This window comes from Chlorocebus sabaeus, chromosome 22 (genome assembly GCF_047675955.1).
Source record: "Chlorocebus sabaeus isolate Y175 chromosome 22, mChlSab1.0.hap1, whole genome shotgun sequence".
Lineage (NCBI taxonomy): Eukaryota > Metazoa > Chordata > Mammalia > Primates > Cercopithecidae > Chlorocebus > Chlorocebus sabaeus.
In genome coordinates this window covers 15,567,347-15,573,790 of record NC_132925.1, presented here as the reverse complement: position 1 = coordinate 15,573,790, position 6,444 = coordinate 15,567,347, and positions in this window count along the sequence as shown.

Here is a 6,444-nt window from a genome sequence, read left to right as displayed (position 1 = left end):
GTGGCAGGAGAAGAATGGATGGCTCATTCCTTCCAGGTGGCCTCCTTTGACGCTTGAGAAGGAGCTCCTTATTGCTGATAGCCTGGGCTGGAAGTGTCAGCTCTTCACATGGTCTTCACTAACACCGTGGTTGGAGTGGCTTTGTTACAACTTGTTACCAGGTGATTTTGAAAGTCCTAGCTATCCACTGGGACTCCTCTGCGATACCCACCACAGAGCGGCAAGGATGCCTTATTACTGCTAGATGAGGGTAGGTGTCTAAGCTGCCCATGTGGTCTCCAGTGAACAGCAGCATAGGGGGAGGGAAGTCCTGTTAACAGCTGGTGATGATGAAAGTCCTAGCTCCCTATTTGGCCTTTTCTGGCGTTACCCCTGCGGTGGAAGGTGGAGTCTCATTACTGTCTCATGAGAGCGGACTTCTAGTATTCTCATTTAGCCTTTTCCTGTGTGTATGGAACAAAGCCTACTATTATTCTATAGTGTTTGGCTAGAGTAAAATCAGTATTATTCAAAACTTTCCTATTTTTCCAGGCTACCCCTTGCATGGTCATTTGGCCAGCGAGAGCAATCTTTTTCTTTTTCTTTTTTAATCTGTGTTGCAATTTATTTTTAGAAAGCTTCAAATATATTTCACTGGGGAAAAGCTGGTCCTTTAATAAAATTGTACTGGAATAATTATCTTTTTATAAATAACCATATAAAAAAAATCCACGCACATCTAAATGTGAAATGTAAAACTACAAAACTTCCATACGAACGCCTAAGATAATGTATTTGTAAACATGGGTTACTCAACAGATTCTTAGATAGAACAGAAAAAGGAAAAACCATATGAGAAAAAGCAACAGACCATACAAATTTAAAACTTTGTCCTATAATAATATTACCAAGGAAGTGAACAGACAAACTGCAAATCAGAAGAATATTTTTGAAACCATTTACATAGCAAATGATCTATGTCCAGAATATATAAAAACTTTCAAAACTAAACAACAAGAATGCAAACAGTCAAACAACTAAAAAAATGAACAAAAGATTTGAATAAACACCTTATCAAAAAATGTATACAGTTGGAAAATAAACTGCATACCTTTATTACATTTAAATAATGATTCTTAAGATAATTAGTTGTTAGAAATATGCAAATTAAAATCACAGTGCCACACTGAAAAATAAATTAATTAATTAAACTGAGAGTAATGAGTGCCCGCTGGAATGTAGAGTAATATGAAACTTCTGACATTGTTGGTAGGGATAGAAGGTGATGGAAAACAGTTGGGAGTTTGGGAATTGTTACCCATACCCTTACATGACCAGCAATTCCAATTCTACGTATTGAAAAATATTCGCACGAGTTAATTGGTGCGTCAACGAGTTAATGAGTGCAGCACACCAGCATGGCACATGTATACATGTGTAACAAACCTGCACGTTGTGCACATGTACCCTAGACCTTAAAGTAAAATAAAAAATAAATAAATAAATAAATATTCCCCAAAAAAATTTGCTCACAAAAAAAACTGGTCATAGATGTTTATAACATTTTTGTTTGTAATAACTCAAAAGTGAAAGCGTGACAAACGTTGTCTAACAGGTAAATGAAAAACAAATTCTGTAACATCCATGCCATGAAATACCAGTCAGCAATGTAACAAAATGAAGTGACACACACAGCATGAAGAAATCTCACATCCACTCTGCTGTGTGAAACAAGCCAGGCTCAAGCCCACAGGTAGTACGTAGTTCTGTTTCTGTGACATTCATCAAAAGACAAAAGTATGACAGTGGAGAATAAATGAGTGATGTGGAGTAAGTGTAAATGACTACTGAGAGCATGGAACTGTTATAGAGGGCAATTAAGGACGTGTTCTGTGTCTTAATTTGGCCTATAGTTTTTAAATACTGTGCTGTCAAAACTTACAGAGTGTATAACAATAACTTTGAATTGTACAGAATAAAAAATAGACAGGTAAAATAATAATACAGAAAGCCAAATAGGATACTGTGCTTTTATTTGGCATTCATTGAGATGAATGACAATACTATAAACTAAATGTCTATTTAAAAAAATACCTTATAACTTCATGTGTATGGATACGTAATTTTTCATTGTAATTATAGATACAAATATTTACTATTGTATTATTCATTCTGGGATCAACATTCTAGACTTAAGTCTATCTAAGAAGTGAAAAATACTTTCTAGAATGACGTTTAAAATTCCTCTTTCTTTTACGAAAATTATAATTTAAAATAATTTTATACTTGCCCTTATATTCTCATATGGCAACCAGTTTGATCCTTTGAATATATGTTATATTCTGTCACCCCTTTACTTAAATCTTTGCAATGTCTGCTTGCACTATTTAAAGTAATGGCAAAGGCCTTCAAATATTCTCTAAGGATCCTTATGACTTGGCTACTTTATTTCTTGCTATTCATTCCCCCCCACCCCTGGCAGACTTCTCCCATTCCTCTGCAGCTATACCCATCTTCTTTGAGAGTATCAACCACAACAGGCATGCTCCTTACTTAAATCCTTTGCGAAATCTGAATACTCTTCTATTTCTGGATGGATATACCTTCTTTAAGTTCTTACCAAATGTCAGCTTCTTGGAGAAGTCTCGTTTAAATGATAACATTGCTACAGACACAGCCACCCATTTGTCCTGATCTACGAGTATTGTTTAACTTATCACCTACCCTCTTCTTACATAGCAAATAATTTGCTTTCTTCCTTTTATTCATTGATTACTGCCTCTCCTCTAAAATTTAATTTCTTTGAGAGCAGGAAACTTGTCTATTTTGTTCTGTGATATATGCAAAACACTTAGAAAGTGTTTTGAATATAGCAAGTGTTCAACACTCAATTGTTAAGCAAATGAAAGACAGTAAATGGACCCATATAGTTGTAAAATTGCAACACTTACTTCTATGGGTGTGTTTGTGTGGTTGAGAATAGCAATTTCTTTAATGATAAATAAACATGATAAAACATATATTTCATGAAATTCTAAGGAATAGTCCCTCTTTAACTAAAGATTTGGTACTAGTTTATGGTAAGATTAGCATTCTGTGACCTAACTGTTCTCTCTGACTTGAAGGTAAAGCAAGGATAAATCTAGAGAGGTGTCCCAGATGTGGATTTGCAAATTATGCCTATAAAGCTTTGATATTAAGGAACACATCGAGTTCTGGAAAACTGATATTCCTCTTTTTATGATTTTTACAAAAGCAAGATCATTTGGCTCTTACTTGAATACTCTTTTTTAAAATTTTTATTTATTTATTCTTAATTATACTTTAAGTTCTAGGGTATATGTGCACAATGTGAAGGTTTGTTACATATGTATACATGTGCCATGTTGGTGTGCTGCACCCGTTAACTCATCATTTACATTAGGTACATCTCCTAATGCTATCCCTCCTCACTCCTCCCACCCCATGACAGGCCCCGGTTTGTGATGCTCCCCACCCTGTGTCCAAGTGTTCTCATTGTTCAATTCCCACCTATGAGGGAGAACATGCGGTGTTTGGTTTTCTTACTTTAATACTCTTTAAGGAGTAAAAACAATGGAAAAAGATTTTTAAAATTTGTATATGAAGTCCATGACGCCATAGCTAAAACGTTATTTATAAATACCTGGGCTGATAATGTAAAATACTCTCCTCATGGTTCCACATATAATTTACCTTTATGTCCATAAAGAAGAAAATTCTCACCCCTGAATCTTTTGATTTGGAGGATCCATAGGATAACTGAGAAAATGAGCCAGCTAAATCCTCTGCAGTGCGCAGCAAAAGCTGAAATAGAAGTAAAAGGGCTTGAAGGCATTTGTGCGTGTTTGTTTGTTTGAGTTTCAAAGCAATGGAAGTTCAAGAACAGGGAGGTTGTTTCTGTATTTAGGGAGAATGAAAACGAAAACAGTCATTGCCTACATTATAATATATCCCCAACGCTGAGAGAAATTGAATGTCTCCCAATGATACTTCTTGTTCAGAAACACCTGCTTCAGAAAGTTAATTCCACAAACCCATTCAGATTTGGGATGAATGCAAAGCTGTTATTCTTCTCACTCCTGTTCCTGTTTCAGAACCTGATACCAAAATGAACCTTTAAAATATCGAATAGTATTGCTAATACAATGTGCAGACTTAGGAGTGTTCATGGATAATAGGATTTTGTGGAAAATATATTAACATCAAATTATTTTATTTTATTTTGAGACAGAGTCTTGCTCTGTGACTCAGGCTGGCATGCAATGATGTGATCTTGGCTCACTGCAACCTCTGCCTCTCAGGTTCAAGCAATTCTCCAGCCTCAGCCTCCCAAGTAGCTGGGACCACAGGCACCCACCACCACACCCAGTTAATTTTTGTATTTTTGGTAGATGTGGGGTTTCACCATGTTGGTCAGATTGGTCTCGAACTCCTGACCTCAAGTGATCCACCCACCTTGGCCCGCAAAGTGTTGGGATTACAGACGTGAGCCACCGCTCCTGGCCTGAGCCACCATGCCTGGTCATGTCAGATAATTTTAGATTTAGACTAGAAACACAACCAAATGCAATGGTGGTATAAAAGTGTGTGCACTTAAGAACTTGGTAGATGTCCTACTTAATGTTTCTGCCTAATTTTACACATTTTAAAAGAGTATAGAATTTTTTTCATTGCTTTGTGTTTGCAAGCTAATAATTGTAAGATAAGAAAAGCCAATGATTTACTGATTTACAAATGTTTGAGTGTGTAGTTTATGTGTCTGTGTGTGTCTACACACTTGCTTATTTAATATTTTTGCAATAAAGTTATAGCTTGTATGAGATGCTAAAACAGAAACAGTAATAATACAATGCAATGAGAATTAAGGAATTAGAACACTGAATTTAGGTAAAGGGAAATCAAAGTAATTTACAGTTGAATATTTCCTGTTCATAAGTAATTATTTTTTTCATAGTTTGGCAGGGCTTACTATGTAGACAAATGATTCATCAAGAAGAAATTGGTCTTGCTATGAAAATTGGCATAATTCCTGCTAAGACACTCCAGGAACAATGATTTGAAAGGGGAGCTGATCTATATTTTTGTGAAAATTCATGTTGTTTTGCAGGAATCTAATAGATACATGCAAACTTGAAAATAACTCCCTTTTGACAACATCTCCACCTTGGATATTGCAGTAGCACTGAAATTAATAGAATGTGTCTCAATATGTGTTAATTGGGTTTGCCACCACACACTTCATCCTTATAGAGGTGTAGTGTCTCCCAGGAATATCAACTTTTAACAAACACTTGTTGTATTGATTTTGTGCTTTAGTTTCTCACTTTAACCCCAGTATGCATCAGCATGATGGTTTTCTTTTATTATCATATTTGTTATTGTTATGGACTCTGACATGAAGCTAGAAATGACTCTAGAAATGTAATATTATTAAAATGAGCACATATCACTTACTATTTTCTTAACATCTCTATTAATAAGAAAAAACTCAAAAGCAAAATAATCCACTGGATAAGTTTTCATACTCGTTTATTGGTGTAGGAGAGTAATGAAAATTTATAAATTCTCATAAATAAAGTGTTCAAGAATCCACGATTGTCATAGTTAAAAAGACGATGATAAATCTAAGTTGGTATAAAATTATATAAATTAATTAATTAGATCAAGATAGATACAGTTAATGCATCTTTCATTTTCTCTTGTTCAAGATAAATGCCTTTACTAGGAGAACAAGGTTTGAAAATACAGTTGACTCTTTATAAATAAATGGTGAAAAATTGTGACTTAGGTTTTTCCAAAAGCAGAGCCTTAGAGAAATAATTGTGTGCAGATAGTTTACTTGAGAACCGATTGCAAGAAGCATAGCAATGGAGGGGAGAGAGAGAGAGACAAGTTAGGAGGAGTCTCAACATAAGGATACTCTAGAGTTGCTGCCATGGGGTCTTTTAAGACAAATACAGAAATCCTCTCAGTACGGTCTCTCTCAAGAACTAAAGCTGGAGAATTTTTCCATTCACTCCAATGGCATATTATGCCCTTCCTGCTCCTCTTAATGTTCCTGCACTTCCAAATTGTGTTTGTGTGTTACTGAGAAATCACAGGCAAAAATCAGAAAAAGACATGGCACGGGATCGGGACAGTAGGCATGTAGTATGAGGTGATTGTGAGCCAGACTGGAACCTCACATTGTAATTGCAGCTAAAATGAGAAAGAGAATCATGGTTGTATACTTAGCCTCTTACCGAGGGACATGCAACTAATTCTGCTCAATTGAAAGTAAGCAAAAATGGTTTGAACCACTTTTATTCCAGGGCTCTTACCAGAGTGGGTGTGTCTTTTTCATACACTCGCTCTTTCGTGGCAGCTGTAACCTGGATGATGAGAAGAATCTATGGAATGGTGGAGTCATATCAAAGAAAGAACTTAGGTCCCTTAATAAACTCC